Raw genomic sequence first — 20,296 nt, 5'->3', positions numbered from 1 at the left:
CCCCCCCCCCCCCGCCAGACAGTTGTGGTTTTTTTGCTGAACTACTTTTACTTTTTTTTATTAAAATTTTTTTTAAATGTTTTTATTTATTTTTGATGCAGAGAGAGACAGAGCATGAGAAGGGGAGGGGCAGAGAGAGAAGGAGACACAGAACTGGAAGCAGGCTCCAGACTCTGAGCTAGCTGTCAGGCACAGAGCCTGACGCGGGGCTTGAACCCACGAACTGTGAGATCATGACCTGAGCCGATGTCGGAGGCTTAACCGACTGAGCCACCCAGGCGCCCCTGAACTACTTTTACTTTTAAGGTGAAGGCATTAATAAGTAGTGAAGTGGCTAAACCGAAAGCAGGGAAAGACAAATAAGAGCTAGAATTACTCCTAGCTGAATAATTTGTCCCTTAATAATTGAGGATTGGAAATACAAAGTGCTAGAAGAGGCCTGTGGTGGTAAGTTGATGTTTTTCTTTGTAAATTTTTTGAATGTTCATTTGAATCCTGCAGATGCCATTCTGTTTTGTTGGTGTCAGTATTTAGGAATGATCCGATGCATAAGCAGGAGTTAGTTTCTGAGTCTGGTTTGTGCTGTGTTCTTTAGTGACTAATATGGGAACTAGGCACAGAAACTTGTAACCCTCTCTTTTGTTCCATTGCTGCAGATTTCCTGTCATGTGTTGGTCAGGGCTAACTTAATAAAACCTTGGCTGGTATTTTTATTTCATCTTACTGTGTCTTCATAGTATTTCTTGGTCATGCTTTATTTTAACATTCCATTTGATCTTTTTTTTTGGGGGGGGGCATTCATATATGAGTGTCTTGTCATCCAGATGTTTTCTGTTTTGTGAACTTTGACATAATCCCATTTCAAAAAGAAAATGTTATTTCTGGTGTTATGAAAAGTGTTACCATGTCTGTGGCTCCACAGGAGACAATTGGGAACATCGATCCCTTGATTGTATTTTAGTGGTGTTTGTTTTTCCCCCACTGGTGGTTGGAGAATGGGGATGGGAGGCAGAAACTTTTTATTGTATACCTTTTTTGTATGTTTTGAATTTTGAACTATGTGAATCCTACTTACTCTCAAAACTAAAATTAAATGATTTAGTATTGGTAAACATTTGGCTTTTAGTTTTTAGTGAAGTTATTTCTATGTTTTATGTTAACAGACTTTGCAGTTTACTTCTAATATGTACAAATATTAAGGATATTTGATATATTATCTTATTTTCATAAAATGACTGGTCTTTACCTCCTGTAGTTTGGAGTTGGGGAAACAGTCTCTTGTGTACTACTGTGTTTCTTTCTTTCTGCATTATGGAATTGTTTTATTCCAAAACAAGTATGCATATTAGGTGGTTAGATTCCTGTCAGCCTCAAGTTTTATTTTAGCTAACTTTATCCAAAGGGTTTACATTATAGTCATAATTAAAAATATTATTTCTGTGGTAAAATGTATTTTGCATGATTAGTCAGCTCTTTCCATGGGGGAATTGTTTTCTGTTTTACTATAGAGGTATTTTAATAGTTTCCTCAGCTATATTGAATTAATTGAATATTTTTAGTACTACCTTTTCTTCTCTTGCATTTTTCACTGGACATCTTTTTGTTTTTCAAGTGGTTTCTAGGTGTTACACCATGCATCTTTAATTTATCACTGTATAGTTAGTTAATATTATACCACTCTACCTAAGACACTTACAAGTCCAGTTCTAATTACTTCGTTCCAGACTTTGTGCTGCATACTTTATTTACTTTTTAAGTTTATTTTTTGAGAGAGAAAGAGAGAGGGAGCGCAATCGAGCAGGGGAGGGGCAGAGAGAGGGGGACAGAGGAGCTGAAGGAGGTTCTGGGCTGTCAGCATAGAGCCCAATGTGGGGCTCCTACTCCAAACCACGAGATGATGACCTGAGTTAAAGTCGGACGCTTAACCGACTGAGCCACCCAAGTGCCCTGTGCTGCATACTTTATAAACTCCATGATATAATGTTATTTTTGCTTTCAACACAGCTATCTTTTGAAGGTATTAAGACATAGAAAAAAGCCTTTTGTATTTACCAATTTTGATTTTTCTTTCCTTCCTGAGACCACATAGGTTTGAGTTTCCATCTGGTATCATGGGTATCATTTTCTTTTGGGCTGAAGAACTTCCTTCAGCATTTCAAGTGCAGTTCTATTGGTGACCATTCTTTTAGCTTTCACTTGTCTGAAAATGTCTTTATTTGTCTTTATTCACCTTTATTTTTGGAAGAGAATTTTTGCAGGATGTTGAATTCTGTGTTGACAGTTGGGTTACCCCATTGTCTTCTGGTTTTTACTGTTTCTGATGAGAAACTATATATATACACACACACATATGTATATATATGTACACACATATATACATACACACATAATATTTATATACTTGCTCTCTTTTGTATAATGTGTCTTTTTTCCTCTCTAATAGCATCGTTCCTCTTTATCTTTGTTTTTTGCAGTTTGAATGTGATGTGATTAATATATCTTTTTATTACCCTGCTAGGGGTCCACTGAACTCTTTGGATCAACAAATCAGGGAAAATTTCGGCCATTATTTCTTCAGAATTTTTTTCTGCCCCATTTTCTCTTCTTTCCTTTTTAGATTCCAAGGAGATGCATATATTAAAGTGTCTGAATATAATCTGTGTTCTTCAGAGTGGATAGTTTCTGTTGATATGTCTTCTGGCTCATTGGTCCTTTTTTTGTTAATTTTTTTCCTTTAATTTTTTTTAATTAATTTTTTTTCTTTTTCTTTTATAGAGAGAGAGAGAGAGAGAGCAAGTGAGTAGGGGACAGGGGCAGAGTGGGAGAGAGAAAATCTCAAGCAGGCTCCACACTCTGTGCAGAGCCTGATGCAGGGCTCAATCCCAGCACCTTGGGATAATGACCTGAGCCAAAATCGAGTTGGATGCTCAACCATCTGAGCCACACAGGTGCCCCTTTTCCCTTTAAATTTTTTAAGATTTTATTTTTCAGTAATCTCTGTCCCCAACATGGGGCTTGAACTCACAACCCTAAGATTAAGACTTGCATGCTCTACTGACTGAGCCAGCCAGGTGCTCCTCTTCTATAATTTTCAGTCTATTTTTAAACCTATCCAATGAAGTTTTCATTTCTGATGGCGTACCTTTAAGTGGTTGAACATATTTATAAACACCGTGTTAAAGCTCTTGCCTGCTGTTCCCAACACTGGAGTCATATTGTGGTCTGTTTCTGTTGACTGCTTTCCCCCTCTGATTATGGGTCACACTTTCCTGCTTATTTGCTTATCTTGTAAGTTTTGATTATTTGGACTTTGTGGATGGTACATTATAGGAAGTCTCAATTGTGTTGTCTTTCTTTAAAGAGTGTTGAAATTTGGCATTTCCACTGAAAGCCTGCATGCCCAAGATGTGGGGAAATGTCTCCATTCTGGCTGAACTACAATTCTGATTTCTTCCAGCAGTGTGCAGCTTCAGGTATCTGCTCAGCTCTCAGGCCTGCAACAGTAATTCTCATGGAGTCTCACCCTGGCTTATGTGTAGCTTGGTACTCAGCCAAAGATGCCCAAGGAACCCCATGCAGATTTCTGGGGCCACCCCTTCTGAATTGTTGCCTGTTTTCCAGTATCCTGTCCTCTATAAAGTCGAGCCACTCTCCTGGCCCAGAACTGTGATTTCTGCATCTCACTTCGGTGAGAGCATTATGCTTGGCATGGGCTTCACTTTCTTGTGATGCAGTTGGGAAAGTTTCCCAGGCAGAAAGCTGGGGCAGATGTTGTACACATCTCCTGTACTGCCAGTTGTTTCCTCCCAAAAATAGTAGAGTCATATATTTTGTCTAGTTTTATAGATGTCACTCGAGGAGGGCTAGTCTGGTACCAGTTACTTCATCATGACTAGAAAAAGAAATCCATTTCTCAGATGTGTTGGAGGAAGACATTTAACTGTCTTTAAGTACATAAGTAAGATTATGTATTTATGCATACTTCATATCTATGTAATCCTAATTAATCCTGTGCTATTAGATGTAGGAGTTTGGATATTCCATATATAAATGTATTCTGTGTAGCATGTGAATTTTTTAACAGTTTTATTAAGATATAATTCTTAAACCATGTAATTCACTAATTTAAAGTGTATAATCCCAGTGGCTTTTAGTATATTCAAAAGGTACATCTATTACCACAATTAATTTTAGGGCATTTTAATTACCACAAAAAGAAACCTCATACCACTTAGCCATTACCCTTCCCCTTACCCCCATTTGCCCAGCCTTAGGCAACCACTTAATCTGCTTTCCATAGATTTAGTTGTTTTGGACATTTCATATAAATGGAATCATACAATATGTGGTCTGTTGCAATTGACTTCTTTCATTTAGCATAATTTTTTCAACGTTCTTCAGTGTTGTAACATCTATCAGTACTTCATTCCTTTTTATTGCTAAATAATATTCCATTGCTTAGATATACCACATTAATCCATTCATCAGTTTATGGTCATTGGGTTGGCTGTTACGAATAACACTTTTATGAATATTTATGTACAAATTTTTTAATGTATGTATGTTTTCATTTTTCTTGAGTATATGCCTAGGAGTGGAATTGCTGAGTAATATATTAAGTCTTTGATGATTCAAGGAACTGCTAAACTGTTTTCCAAAGGGACTACACCATTTTGCATTCTCACCAGCAATCTATGAGGGTTTTGATTTCTCTACATCCTTGTCCACACTTGTTGTTGAACATGGATTATATCTCAAAGCCTCCTAGCAGCTGTGCATTCTATAATTACAGTTGTTACTATTATTCCTATTTTATAAATGAGACTGAGGCTCAGAGTGGCCAAGTATCTTGCCCAAGATTAGAACTAAGAATTGGAAGAACTGCATTTGAACCTGGGTGTATGCCTGACTTTTAAGTTTTAAGTTCTTTCTCTCTCTCTCTCTTTTTTTAAATTTATTTTTATTTTTTTATTTTGAAAGACAGAGACAGAGAGTGAGCAGAAGAGGGGCGGAGAGAGAGAGAGAGAGAGACAGAATGTAAAAGCAGGCTCCATGCTCTGAGCTGTCAAAGCAGAGCCTGACACAGGGCTCGAACCTACTGACTGTGAGATCATGACCTGAGCCAAAGTTGGTTGCTTAACCAACTGAGCCACTCAGGCGTCCTAGTTCTTTCTCTCATTGAAAACTCTCTTTATTTAAAAAAAATGTTTTTTTTACATTTATTTATTTTTGAGAGACAGAACGTGAACAGGGGAGGGGCAGAGAGAAAAAGAGACACAAAATTTGAAGCAGGCTCCAGGCTCTGAGCTAGTGGTCGGCACAGAACCCGTCACGGAGCTTAAACCCACGAACTGTGAGATCATGACCTGAGCCAAAGTTGGACGCTCAACTGACTGAGCCACCCAGGTGTCCCTGAAAACTGTCTTTAAAGGTGTTTGATAATGGCAGTTGAAATCAAATGAAATTTTCTGGGGCGCCTGGGTGGCTCAGTTGGTTTAAGTGTCCAGCTCCGGCTCAGGTCATGATCTCACAGTTCGTGGGTTCGAGCCCCACATCAGGCTCTGTGCTGACAGCTAGCTCAGAGCCTGGAGCCTGCTTCGGATTCTGTGTCTCTCTCTCTGACCCTCCCCTGCTCATACTGTCTCTCTCTGTCTCTCAAAAATTAATAAAAAACATAAAAAAGAAATCAAATGAAATTTTCATAGTATTTCCGTGTATATTTATTTTCTCAGCCTTTATTAGATCTTAGTAGGAATCCATGGAACATAAGACCAACCATCTTTCATCTTTTTCCCTGGTTTTTATAACTGGACTCAGTTTCTTGAAAGTTAGAAAAACGTATCTTTCACTTGGTATTATTTTAAATAATTGGGGGTACGCTATTTTCAGTGCTTACTATGTCTAGACATTGTGGATGAAGTATGGTATCTTGTTTCGAGAACTATTACTTAGAATAGATACCAAAGAAGGGGTGTAAGATTCAATGCCTTGTCCATCTTTCAGTCTAGCTGATTAGTATAGGAGTGGAAGAAGATATGTGGTCTGGAGTTTCATGTTTTTTTCAGATCCAGGCCTGTTGAAGGATTGTGTGAAACACTGAACTTATAGGGAATCTCTTAGCTCTTCTGATAATTATATCGGGTTTAGGTTTATTTTGAGATATTTCCATGGTCAAAAATGCCTTTTCTGGTTTTTGGTGGGGTTTTTTTTGTGATGTAAATTAAGATCAGGCAGTTTTGTGATGACTGAATGAGGGATACAAAGTTTCTGAATAGCTAAAGTCTTGCTATTCTGGCCACCTAACTATGTTTATTTTTAACTTTTTGGCTGTGTACCTAAAATAAAATATGCTCCACAGATAGCTTCGAATGTGCTTATTTTGGGTGAATGAAAATACTTTATATTAGTTAGTAAACTCACTTTAATAAAAAATTATTCATTACATGTTTGAAACCAATAAGTTACAAAAATTATTGAAATGTTTCTTACCTAAAAAGTAAATTCCTGTCAGTTGATTACACTGCTTCATTTTATATAGCTATATAGATGAGGACAGATATTTTTCTAAAGAGACATAGTCGTCCTAAATTTTCTTTCAGAAAAATATCAGATTTTCAGAGTTCCATAGTTTATAAAAAAAATAAAGAATAATAGTAACAAATTATAATACTTTGTTAAAATTTAAAAAATGGCTTTGACAGTGCATGTTTTATTAGTGTGGTGTCTTTTGTCATTGCTCTAGGTCTAGTCTTAATATATTAGTACACATGGATTAAAATTAAGTCTTTAAACCTCCTATATATTATACATCAGTAACATTGTAAAGAAAGAGAAAGCAAGAAAAAAGACCTCAGAGTTTATTTTTATGTAATTCTGCCAGGCAGAAGGCTGTGAAAGTTTTATGATGTGTCTTTTAAATGTACAGTGCAGTTCAAGTACAAAGAATAAGATGTTTCTTGCAGTAAAGATGTTTAAAGACAAGTAATATAGTAAAAAATTATGTGTTAACTTTTATTTGCTTTCTATAGAAATAGCAAAAATTTTTATTTGATTAAAATGTTTGAGGGGTGCCTGGGTGGCTCAGTCGGTTAAGCATCCGGCTTCGGCTCAGGTCAGATCTCGCGGTTCGTGGGTTCGAGCCCTGCATCGGGCTCTGTGCTGACAGCTAGCTCAGAGCCTGGAGCCTGTTTCGGATTCTGTATCTCCCTCTCTCTCTGACCCTCCCCTGCTCTAGCTGTCTCTCTCTGTCTCTCAAAAATAAATAAAAAGCACTAAAAAAAAAAAATTTTTTTTTTAAATGTTTGATATGTTTTCTGCCAGGATCTCAAAGGAATGTATGTTCCACTTTAATAAAAGATTATCTGACTAATAAATGTCTCTGACTTTTTTCCTGGCAAAGAAAACTTGGCATCCTAAATTGGGTCTTAAACATGATATATCATAGATAAAAACTTTTAAAGTCATGGTGTTCAAAGGTGAACTTGATTACAGATCTCCTGACAAGATGACTTTGGCAACTTGGTAAATATTGACTAATCTTAATGGAAAGTAATTTTTTTAAACTTGATAATACAGTTTTAGTTGGGGTTTTAACCTCTTCTCCCCCAGGTGTGTGTGTACGTGCCATAATATCAATACTTTTGAAAAATGAGAGGACATGGTAATCATCTACCATCATGTAATTTTTAGTAACTTGACCTAAATACTCCTTAAAGGATGCTATGATAAAAAGCTTTGGAAGATGTCTGATAACTCTCTTTATCTTAGGGCCTATTTATGACAAACTTGACTTCAGTTTCTCTGTGATAAAATTATCTCTTTCCAGATAACTCAATTTGAGGACATTATTTTTCTTTATTTATAATGTATCAAGACTGAAAGGCAAGGAAGTTCAAAGATGCCCAATTAAAAGAACTCGGTTACTGAGAAAAAGCAGCTAGAGTAAAAGAAACTCTATTTAATAAACTGCATTTGGTCAGTCTGATCTTTCGTGATGTCGGGAAGTGGGGTGGGAGAGGGAAGGATGGTTATGTGATAAGGAAGATCATAGAGCTTTTTCAGATTCCTGAATATTATCAGCACAATGTGATAACATTGTCTTCTTTGAAATATTTTGACTTCTCAGAATTAAACATAGCTTTAATTAAAGGTAGGTACCAAGAAATGCATTGTAGAAGTAAGTCACCTGTGTACTTTACAACTCTGCAGATGGCTTAGGTCGTTCTCTTGAGATTCAGAGTTGGTAGATTTGGAGAGAGGCCTGCGCACATGCATTTTTAAAAGCATAGTTGGTGATTCTCATTTGTAAGTAAGGATGAGAACTGATGTTCTAGGAGGTATCAGTTTAATATGCATTTCAGATTTTCTTCCTTAACTGAGGCATTCCAGGAAATATTTCTTTGGCAAATAGATACTGCAGGAGAGGTAGATTTCTAAGATATATAAAATAATCAATTGGATAATCAACCGTGAAAAATTGACAGTGGATTCTTTGTAGGTTGAAAATGTCAGTGAAGTAACTTTTCAAGTTTTATTACTTAAAAATGTTTTTCGATGTTTATTTTTGAGAGAGAGAGAGAGAGACAGAAGAGGGGAGGGGCAGAGAGGGGGGGGGGGAAGAATCCGAAGTAGGCTCCAAGCTCTGATTTGTTAGCAAAGAGCCTGACACGGGGCTTGAAATCACGAACCGTGAGATCGTGACCTGAGCTGAAGTTATACGTTAGACTCAACCAGCTGAGCCACCCAGGCGCCCCTCAAGTGTATTTTACTTTTAATGCAACTGTGTTGGGCAAATAAGAGAATAGTAGTTTGGCTTGTTCTTAGGTGTTTTTCTCCTTTTTCATGTGCATAATTAAAAAACTATAAATACATAAATTGATTATTCTTTTGTTTTTGGTGGGATAAGGAAAGATGAGTACTTTTATAATTCTCTGATTTTCAAATTGTGTTGCCTGGACTATTAGTATCAGTACCAACTGGAAATTTGTTAGAAGTGCAATTTCTTGGGTTTTATCACAAACCTGTTGAATCACAAATTCTGGGAGTGAGACTGAAAAATCTGTAACAAGTCCCATTCTCATATATGCTAAAGCTTGAGGGCTACTGTTATAATAACTATTATTTAGAGTGGTGTTTTATTTTTTGCTTACACAGTACTTAACTAATAACCCACTGTTGAATATTTGTTTCCAGAATTTTACTTTAGATAATACTATAGTGAGTATTTTTGTACATCACCCCCATCTACACACCCACACAGGGTATCTAAAGATATAGACATTTCTTGGTCCTTAATTGTCAATGCTTTAAGACTATTGTTTTAACCTTTACACATTGGTTTTCTGTTTATAAAATACTTAAACATCTTTTATTTTATTTAAATCTTAGCAACTTTAAAAAAAACTTTTTAATGTTTATTTTTGATAGAGAGAGACAGAGACAGTGCAAGTGGGGGAGTTGCAGAGAGAGAGGAAAACACAGAATCTGAAGCAGGCTCCAGGCCTCCAACTGTCAGCACAGAGCCTGATGCGGGGCTCGAATTCCTAGACTGCGAGATCATGACCTGAGCTGAAGTCAGATGCTCAACCGACTGAGCAATCCAGGTGCTCAGTCTCAGCAACTTGAGGGGCGAGTGGGTGGCTCAATCAGTTAAGTGTCTGACTTCAGCCCAGGTCATGATCTTCTGGTTCATGAGATGGAGCCTCGCGTTGGGCTGTGCGCTGACTGTGTGGGGCTTGCTTGGGATTCTCTCCCCCCCCCCCCCCCCCCCCGCCTTTCATCCTCCCCCAGTCTCTCTCTCTGAAAATAAATAAACTTAAAAAAAATTCTCAGCAACTTGACAGTAGGTATTATTATTTACTTCATTTAGGTGAGGGAACCTAAGCCCAAAAAGATTCACTAACTTGTCCAAGATCACATTTTTAAATTTTTAAATATTTTATTAAAATTTTATGTTTAGAATACTTTAATCTGGGAAACCTTTTCTGTACCCTTTCTTTTCTTATTCCTTTTTTGGTATCCTTCCTCTGTGTAGAGTTGAAATAATAAACTGCCTAGCTTAAGTGGGGCATAACAGAACAGTACTTGAAGTATGAGATGGGGGAAAAATTGCATTTACCAGAACTTCCTTCTGGGAAAAATGTGAGGAAAATAAGCAGAACTGGAGAATTTTCTTGGTGCGTGTGTGTGTGCTGAGCTCTGCAATTTACGGCCTTTATTCATTGCCCTTCCTCCTTTTGGCCACATTCTGCCTATTTTCTAAACAGACATTGAATAACAACAACACATTGGTTTGAGGAGGTGCCCGTTTAGCTTTTGTTGGGAGCGTGTGTTTTTCACTCTGCATATGTGATCCTATAATGTCCTGTTAGAGCATTCATTATATTGTATGTTAATCATGTATGTGTGTATGTGTATGTGATTACATTTTCCCTTCCAGACTGAGAGCAAGACTGTCTTTCCTCTTTGTATATTTCACAGCCTGGTACATAGATGCTGAAAGAATATTTGTTATCGAATGAGACATTGTTAACCAAATCAACTTAAAAAATTTTTTTAAATAAAGACTCCATTGTTATTCAACTCAAGTCTTATTTTCCTTTATCTAAAGAGCTTATACTACACTATAGTACCTAATTTTTAATGTAACATACTCGTTGTTGTTCTTATTCACATCCTTGCATATTTGTGTAATTGTCTTTTTAGGATGCATTTCTAGACGTAGAGTTGATAGGTCAAATGTTATATAATGTTTAAGTAGTTGCTTATACTTGCTGCCATATTGCATACCCCAGCCCTGTCTGTGTAGGTACTTATTTCCAGACATGGCCGCAGCATGTGATACCATTATTCTAATAGTCTTCTGGTATTGTGCATTCTAATAGGCAGTAGTGTTATTGTTTAAATTTGGATTTCTTTGGTTATTAGCAAGATTGGATTTTTTTTATTTGACTATTTTACATATTTTGTTAATCATTTGTCCCATTCTCATCTATTTGAGCTGCTATAACAAATTTCCACAGACTAGGTAGCTATAAACAGTAGAAATTTATTGATCATAGTTCTGGAGGCTAAGTCCCAAGATCAAGGTGCCAGCGTAGTTGTGTTCTCTCTTGAGGGTCTTTTTCCTGGTCATAGCTGGTACGTTCTTGCTGTGTTATCAGATGGCTGAAGGAGTTAGGGATCTCTCTGGAGCCTCTTTTATATGGGCACTAGTGCATATATGAGGAGGGTTCCATCCTCATGACTTAATGCCTTCTAAAGGCCCATCTACTAATACAATCAGTTGGACATTAAGATTCCAGTATATGAATTTTAGAAGGACATAAACATTCAGCCCATAGCATGTCCATAGTTGAATTTTCTGTTTGGATGTTGAAAGTTTTTTATATTTTAGGCAGTTTGCTTTGTCTATTTCAAATACTCCTCTCCTCCCTAACTTGTTTGTTTTTTAATTTTGCTTCTTTTTAATTAAATATTTAATATGTAGCTTGATATATACTTACATACCAGGCATGTAAAAACCTAATGATGTGTAAAAAACCTAATGATACTGAAAATGGAAAATAAAGCAGTAAAATATGTTAGAAAATACTTCAAAAAAGAAGACTCAGTCAATAGGGCATGCAATTCTTGATCTTAAGGTTGTAGGTTCGAGCTCCACATGGATTGTACAGATTGCTTTAAAAAATCTTAAAAAAATAATTTTAAAAGGAGAAATGATATTCCCTTATTAGATGAAGTGGCATTGAAGTCTTATTAATATGGAAAATGATACCTAAAGATAAATGGAATAATCCACCTGGTAGATCACACAAGCATAAAAGAGTACAAATTATAAAATTGTAGGGAGAAATTGACAAATCTGTAGTAATAGTGGGAGATTTTAATCTCAAATAAAAATCTGTACTAAAAATCTATACAAGATTTGGATTCCATAATTAATAAAGTTATTACATATATATGGAATTCTATATTTAATATGGTTAATATGTTTTTCAGTTACAAAGCTATATTATGTAATTATTTATAAAAATTCTCAACAAATTCCATGGAAATGATACCATTTTATGTAATACATGGTTAACAGGGCTCAAGAGCCAAATTCTGCTTCTACCCTACCTATATGATTTAGATGAGTCACCTAATCTCCTGTGCTTCAGTTTTCTCATCTGTAAAATGGAAGTGATAATAGAGTTGTTATGACTCCTCAGAGTTATTGTGAGGGTTAGAGTTAAGAACAGTGCCTTACCACATGGTAAGGGTTCAGTAAAAGTTTGCAGACATCATTATTCTGTTATCATACTCTTTGATCACAATGCAGTGGAAATGGAAATCAGTAATGAAGAGATCAGTACCACCCAAATAAAAGACAAAACCTTTATATATGCTACATATAAACCTTTACATTTTTAAATTAATCCGTAATAAAAAAGAGTGAATTATGGATATACTGGACAAGGGAAACATTCTGAGTAAAAGAAAGATTCTATTATATTCTTTGATCACAGTGCAGTGAAAATGGAACTCAGTAATGAAGAGATCAATACCATCCCCCAAATAAAAGACAAAACCTTTATATTTGCTACATATAAACCTTTACATTTTTAAATTAATCAGTAATAACAAAGAGTGAATTATGGATATACTGGACAAGGGAAACATTCTGAGTAAAAGAAACCACATAAAAAAGAGACAAATGTTATGATTTCATTTACATTAAGTATTAGAATAGGCAAAATTGGGGCACTTGGGTGGCTCAGTTGGTTAAGTGTCTGACTTTGGCGGGGGTCATGATCTTTTGGTTTGTGAGTTGGAGCCCCATGTTGGGCTCTATGCTGACAGAGCCTGGAGGCTGCTTTGGATTCTGTGTGTGTCTCTCTCTGCCCCTCCTGAGCTCGCGCTGTCTCTCTCTCTCAAAAATAGAAAAAAAAAGAATAGGCAAAACTAATTTTTGGTGGAAACGAAGTCAATACAGTGGTTTCCTCTGCAGATAAAGGGAGGGAATTGTCGGGGAAGGGAACTTTCTGGGATGGTTCTATTAGTCTCTATCTTGATAGACATTTGAATTACACAGGTGTATATGTTTGTCACAACTCACATAATGTATATATAAGTTTATTATATGCATATTTTATGTAAAGGCTAAACATTGTTATTTAAATGCAAAATATTGGTAACAACTTAAAGTGCTTATTAGGGGGATGGCTGAGTAAATGAATAGTGGTATAAATGTATGATGAAATATAATGCAGCAGTTGAAAGAAATACATCTCTTGGGTAGATCTCATAGTATTAATGTTCATTGGAAAGACCCAAGTTGCAGAATGACAAAATACTATGTGTTGTTGGTAGAAACCTGTGTATTTAAAGTATAGAAAGTTGGGTAGGAAGCACATGGTATATTGGTTGCCTTTTAGAAGAGAAGGCAGATCAGTACTAGAACTGGTGGACCCTTGTGTGCTGTGCACTTAACATTTCTCTGAAATATATCTGAAGCAAATAAAATAGAAGTTTAACATTTGTGGTAACTACATGGATGTTGGTTTATATTTTTAGTTGTACTTCTGTGTTGAAAAATGTTCATAGAAGGTTAAAATAACTCCATAGTCCTGTCATCCAGGGATGATCACTGATAAATACATGTTGCTTTCTTACTGTATTTTAAAAAGTGGTATCTGGAGACACCATTCTCAGTTTGCATCTTTGCTCTTATCAGTTTTATGTGACCTGTGTAAACCAATGTTGAACAAAGAAAACTTCTTAAATTAGGTGTGTATTTGAATATATAAAGTTTTAATTTTAGGGAAATATTACCAAGTACTTTAAAGAATACAGATTTTCCAGCGTTCCCTGGGTGGCTTAGTTGGTTAAGTGTCCAACTTCAGCCCAGGTCATGATCTCACAGTTCATGACTTAAAGCCTTGCATCGAGCTCTTTGCTGTCAGCACAGAGCCTGCCTCGGATTCTCTATCTGCAACCCTCCCCCTGCCCCCCTCCCATTCCCCACTCACTCTCTCAAAAATAATAAATATAAAAATTAAAAAAAAATGCAGAGTTTCTAATGGTGCCTGAGTGGCTCAATTAGTTAAGTGTCCGACTCTTGATCTCAGCTCAGGTTTTGATCTCAGGGTCATGAGTTCAGGCCCTGCATTGGCTCCACACTGGGCATGAAGCCTACTTAAAAATAAAGAATACAGATTTTCCAGTAAATAGTAAAAGATCTATGAACTAGACTATAAGAAGTTCAGAGTTCTGGATATCCAGTGGTAGTTTTAAAATTTTCCACAATATTTATTAAATTGATAAGAACAGATACCACACTTGATCTCAGCTAAAAGCCAGAGAAGCGATCCACAATATTTATTTATAAATAAACAGGTTTAATAACCCTGTAGGATATGATTCTTCTATCTCTGTCAAAATGTGAAATTCTTAGGCAATGTTATGATTGGAATTGTAGTATTCTAGCTACAAATTTTTTAATTCTGCAGAAATTCAGTAACTTCCTATAGCTGTTTCTTGTCATTGTACTCAAGGATTCTTTGATGAGAGGAATGCACACTTAGGCCCTCACTGGAAGAAATTCTTGCTTCATTTTGTTTTTGATATCCTTCCCTTCCATACACACTGAGGCCCAGTAAAGGAACTTTCAAAATTGTGTAAAATTCTTTCTTTCTGGCTTCAGTCACTTTTTCTGTGAATCAAAGGTGTTCTCTACATGATTTCTAATGTTTCTCAGTTCTCTGGTTTTATGATTTTTAAGTAGTTCTGGAAGTCTTTGGATGCAAATATCAGCTTTTAGAGAGTCCTGTGAAGATCAAAGCCTTACTTTTACTAGCTAACTTTACAGGTACTTATTTTACCAGATACCTTGTCATATTTAAGAGTCCTGTCATACAGTGCATTTTCTTCATTTGGACTTAACAGATTTAAAAACTATTGTTAACTCTGGAATAGTCTATTCAACAAAAATCCTTTAATTAAAAAAATTTATGTTTAATTTTGAGAGAGAGAGAATGAGAGTGAGACAGAAGTCCAAAACAGGCTTTGCACTGATAGTAAAGATCCCAACGGGGGGCTCGAACCCACAAACCATGAGATCATGACTTGAGCCAAGGTCAGACACTCCACTGACTGGGCCACCCAAGCACCCCTCAGCAAATTTTTTTAAAGCGATTGTATATGTGATTATGTAAAATTTGTAAATAATTAAAATTTGGATTTTATTAACACAATTCTGTAAGACATCTATTATGAATTTATGTACCATATGTTTGTAGCCTAATATTAAACATTAATTGAATTCTTTATACTTCCCAAAGTGCTTTTATATCCATTTATTTCACTTAATCTTCATAACAGCCTAGCAAGATATATGTGATTTTACAGATGTAAAAATTGTTGCTCAAACAGATGAAGGTACTTATCTAAGGCCAGGATTAGAAAACTTTAGGACCTCTGACTTCTGACTTGTTCTCTTTCTACTTCCCTACTGTATTTTTGTTTCTGAGGTCTTTCCCAGGGAAGTGAGATTAGTGAGGCATGGTGATGTCTTATATGAGGTTATATTGTAGACAGTGGAAGGAAAGCCAATAAAATATGGAGAAAATGTAAAATTGATTATGTTTATTGTTCTTATTCTCTTTATCTTTGGCTTCATTTTTATCACCAATTTTTATATTATTTATCACGGAAAAAGTCTTAGATAAAGGTGGTTGTAGGTTCTTTCCCCAGTTTCTCCCTCAACCTAACCAGAACTACTTACTAGCAATTTTGTGTTTTTTTAATTGCTGTGGTCTGTAACTTTCCTCATTTATGGAGTGGAAGTAACCTTTTCTGGTTTCATAGAGTTGTGAAGGGCAGATGGATTAAGATGGGAAAGGATTTTGAAAATCTTCAAATGCTTGGTATACTAACAGGCATTATTGTTGCTGCATGTCATTCTCTGTGGCTCAGTCCATTGCTGGCCTGCTTTTAAATAAATGTATTCTATGGAAATTTAATGAAACTATATTAGAATTTCACTGTTTAGTATTCTAGCTCTCTTGCTTTACATTAGTAAGTTTGTATAGCCTTTCTTATTAGGAGATGTAGAGTGAAGTTGTAATATGTTGTGTGTTATTTAATTGTACTAGGTATAAAGTATGCAGTGGGTTTTTCTCTAATGCCAAATGGCAGGCCAAGTAACCAGGACTGGAATTGCAGTGCAGCTACTAGTGCCTATATTATAGCCTGCATTTATTTTCATTTTTAATTTATTTTTTAAGTAATCTCTATACCCAATATGCGGCGCGAACTCACAAGATCAAGAATCTTATGCTCCCCAGACTGAGTCAGTCCAGGGTCCCGTATTATAGCCTGTATTTAAGATTAGCTCTGTGCATAGTGGAAAAGTGTGACTGTTGTGTCCTCTGGAGCTGTGAAAAGAGTTTAATAACAGAAAACATTTTTTGATATTTTTTGCCTTAGCATTTGCACTGGTAGTATTTACTGGAACATTGGGCACCTTGTTTCAGATGTTACAAAACTAAAGGATTCCTTAACGAGGGGAACTTTTAAAGGCTTTTACCAACCTCTGCAGGAGGATTTGCTTGATTCATGGGGTTCTTAGAGCAATAGCATGTCAATTAATGTGTCCTGTTCTAATTAGATTTTATGAATATCAAATAAATTTGCATACACTTAAAATTGTTTTAATGTTTTATTTATTTTTTGAGAGAGAGATAGAGACAGTGTGAGCAGGGAAGGGACAGAGAGAAGAGGGAGACACAGAATCTGAAGACAGGCTCCAGGCTCTGAGCTGTCAGCACAGAGCCCTCTGAGCTGTCAGCACAGAGCCTGACACTGGACTCGAACGCATGAACCGCGAGATCATGACCTGAGCTGAAGTCGGACGCTCAACCCACTCAGCCACCCAGCCGCCCCTGCATATACTTTAAAGTAATATAAAGAAAGCTGATGTTAACAAGCTCCTTTTCTTTTTCTGGCATTTCTTAACTTTTTTCTTGAAGAGTATATGTGTCTATAGTGTATGTGTAGGTTTTATATAGATTCATTTCAGTTTAATTGAGCATCTGTGTCCCAAGCATTGAACTTAATGCCTGGGGGTACAAAGGTATATAAGAAACATAGACACAAATGTAGATATTTTCTTTTTTCTGTATATATTTCCTATTTTATTTATTTTTAAATTTTAATTACAATAAAGTTAACATACAATATTGTATAAATTTTAGGTATACAGTATAGCTTGATGTATATAGTATAGTATCATATATTAATATATAAAACATATGCTGTTAGCATAGTATAATATAGATTTAACATTTTCATACATTACCCTGTGCTCATCGTGACAAGTGCACCCTTTAATCCGCTTCACCTGTTTCACCCATTTCCCCACCCACCTTCCCTTTGGTAACCCTCATTTGTTCTCTCTAGTTAAGCATCTGTTTCTTGGTTTGTCTCTGTCTCTCTCTTTTTTCCCTTTGCTCATTTGTTTTGTTTCTTAAATTCCACATATTAGTGGAAATCACATGGTATTTGTCTTTCTCTGAGTGATATATTTTATTTACCATTACACACAGATATTTTCACTGTAATGTAGTTAGCAGTAAGACAGATATACACTTTGGGAATGTAGCAGACAGATACTTGGTCCAGCATAGAGATTCAGGCAATGATTCTAAACTAATTCTAATCAAATATTGTAACAATGGAAGAACGTTGACTTTTCAGAAATGATAAACCAAAATTTTTTTTATGTCAGTCTTTTGCAGATTCTAAAGTGATGTTACTTAGTTTTTATTTACTACTTTTATTATGTTTTATTTAATTTCAACTTTATTGAGGTATAATTTACCTATGGTAAAAATAATTTTAAAGTGTACATAGTTTGATTTTTTGAGTACTGGATATAATTGAATTATCACCACCACGCTCAAAGTATGGAACATTTTCATTAGCTTAAAATGTTTTCTTATTCCCTTTGATGCCCCAGCCACAGATAGCTATGATCTACTTTCTGTCATTATATTTGTGTTTTTCCTAGAATTCCATATAAATGGAATCATACAGTAGGTACTTTTGTGTTTAACCTCTTTTATTCAGTGTAATTAGTATTCAGTGCAGTTTTTTTGAGATTCATACATATTATTGCATATATTAATATTTTATTCCTTTTTTATTGCTCAGTAGTTTTCCATAGTAAGGGTATACTGCAGTTTGATTATCCATTCACCAGTGGATGGGCATTTTATTGTTTACAGACTTTGGCTGTTACAAACTGTTTACATTTTTGGCTGCTGTGATATTTGTGATCAAGTATTTGTATGAACATGTTTTCATTTCTCTTGGGTAAATACCTAAGAGTGTGATTGCTGGATCCTTTATTTAATACATGTGTATGCACTTGATAAGAAACAGCCAAGATGTTTTCAAAGTAGCGTCACCATTTGGTATCCTGACAGCAGTGTATGAGCATTCCAGTTGGTCCATATTCTCATCCACACTTGATATTGTTAGTACTCTTCAGTAATTCCAGGGGGATATTTGGTGGTATCATTTTAATTTGCATTTCCCTAATTACTAATGATATTAAACATCTTTTCCTTATTGTTGACCATTTAGATAGTTTCTTTTGTGAAATGCCGATTCACAAAAGGCCTATATTTAAAAATTGGATTGTTTGACTTCTTAATGTTGAACTGTAAGAGTTCTTTATAAAAACCCTTTATAAGATAAATTTTCCTCATAGTCTTTGGCTTGCTTTATCATTTTCTTAACTGTGTCTTTCAAAGAGTAAAAGGTTTAAATTTGGGTGAAATCTCTTTTATCATAATTTTCTTTTATGGCTTTTGCTTTTTTGTGCTCTGCCTAACATTTAGTGTCATGATCCATTTCAGGTTCATTGTTACATCACCATTTGTTGAAAAACTGTCTTTTCCACATTGAATTAACTTTTGCATCTTTGTCGAAAATCACTTGAGGTGTGTGTGTGTGTGTGTGTGTGTGTGTGTGTGTGCGTGTGCATGTGTGCGTGTGCGTGTGTGTGCGTGCTTTCACGGATACTTTTTTGATTGACTGAGCTATTTGTTTTTCCTCATGCCACTACCACATTGTTTTGATAACTATAGCCTTATTTTAAGTCTTGAAATTAAGTAATGTAAATCTTCTCATCTTGTTCTTTTTCAGAGTTGTTTTAGCTATTTTAGATTTTGTTTTCAATATAAAGTTTATTATTTAATAACTTGTCAATTTCTTCAAAAGTCCTGCTAGGATTTTAATTGGAACTGCATTGAATCTGTTTTTCAATTTCAGTAGAATTGTCATTTTAATAACATAAAGCCTTTCAGTCCATCAACATAGGATATCTTTCCATTTTTTATTATTTAATATATTTAATATTCCTTCACAGTGTTTTCATTTTTCAGTGTCCAAATCTTTTGTTAAATTTATCCATAAGTATTTTATTTTTTGATGCTGTTGTAAATGGAGCATTGAAAAAATTCACTTTCTTCCTGTTCATTGCTGATATGGAAGTGAAATTAATATTGAATATTGGGTTATATCCTGTAACCTAGCTAAATTTACTGGTTTAATAGCCTTTCTGTAGATTCCTTAATATTTTCCCTGTGCATGATCATGTCATCTGAAAGAAAAAGATATTTTGACTTTTTCCTTTCCAATTTTTATCCCTCATTCCTTTTCTTGCTTTTTTGTCCTTTTGTATTGTACAAATTAGTGAATGGAAGTGTGAGAGTGGACATCCTTACTTTCTATCTCTTTGCTTTCTTCCTAATCTTAGGTCAAAATCATTGAGACTGCACATACTATTTTAGCTGTAGAGTTTTCATAGATGCCCTTGAGTGTAGGGAGGTTTTTTTTTTTTTTTTTTTAAGTTTATTTATGCTTGTGCATGAACAGGGAAGGAACAGAGAGAGAGGAAGAGAGAGAATCCCAAACAGGTTCCATGCGGTCAGTGCAGAGTCCATTGCAGGGCTTGATCTTAAGAGCAATGAGATCATGGTCTGAGCCAAGGTCAGGATTCAGATCCTTAACCTACTCAGCCACCCAGGCACCCTGGAAGTTTCTTTTTATTCCTAGTTTCTTAACTGTTTTTGTTTAAGGCATGGTGTTGAATTTCATTTTTTTACAACTATATTGAGATATAATTGACATATATTACACTGTAGAAATTTAAGGTATACAATGGAATGATTCAATACATGGCTATATTGCAAAATAATTACCACTATAGGTTAGTTAATGCATCCATCATATCACATAATTAACT

At 35.4% G+C, this 20,296-nt stretch overlaps 1 protein-coding gene and 1 pseudogene across 2 annotated transcripts in view; one reads left to right on the top strand and one right to left on the bottom strand.

The window, feature by feature from the left end:
* The window catches only part of FCHSD2 (FCH and double SH3 domains 2), a 269,715-nt gene that overhangs the window by 12,678 nt on the left and 236,741 nt on the right, over positions 1 to 20,296 (top strand). The window lies entirely within an intron of this gene.
* LOC115272946 lies at positions 14,195 to 14,352 on the bottom strand (annotated as a pseudogene).

This window comes from Suricata suricatta, chromosome 11, assembly GCF_006229205.1.
Source record: "Suricata suricatta isolate VVHF042 chromosome 11, meerkat_22Aug2017_6uvM2_HiC, whole genome shotgun sequence".
In the NCBI taxonomy this organism is placed as follows: Eukaryota; Metazoa; Chordata; class Mammalia; order Carnivora; family Herpestidae; genus Suricata; species Suricata suricatta.
The sequence above is the reverse complement of the archived record's forward strand: the minus strand, read 5'-3'. Positions and strand labels throughout refer to the sequence as shown.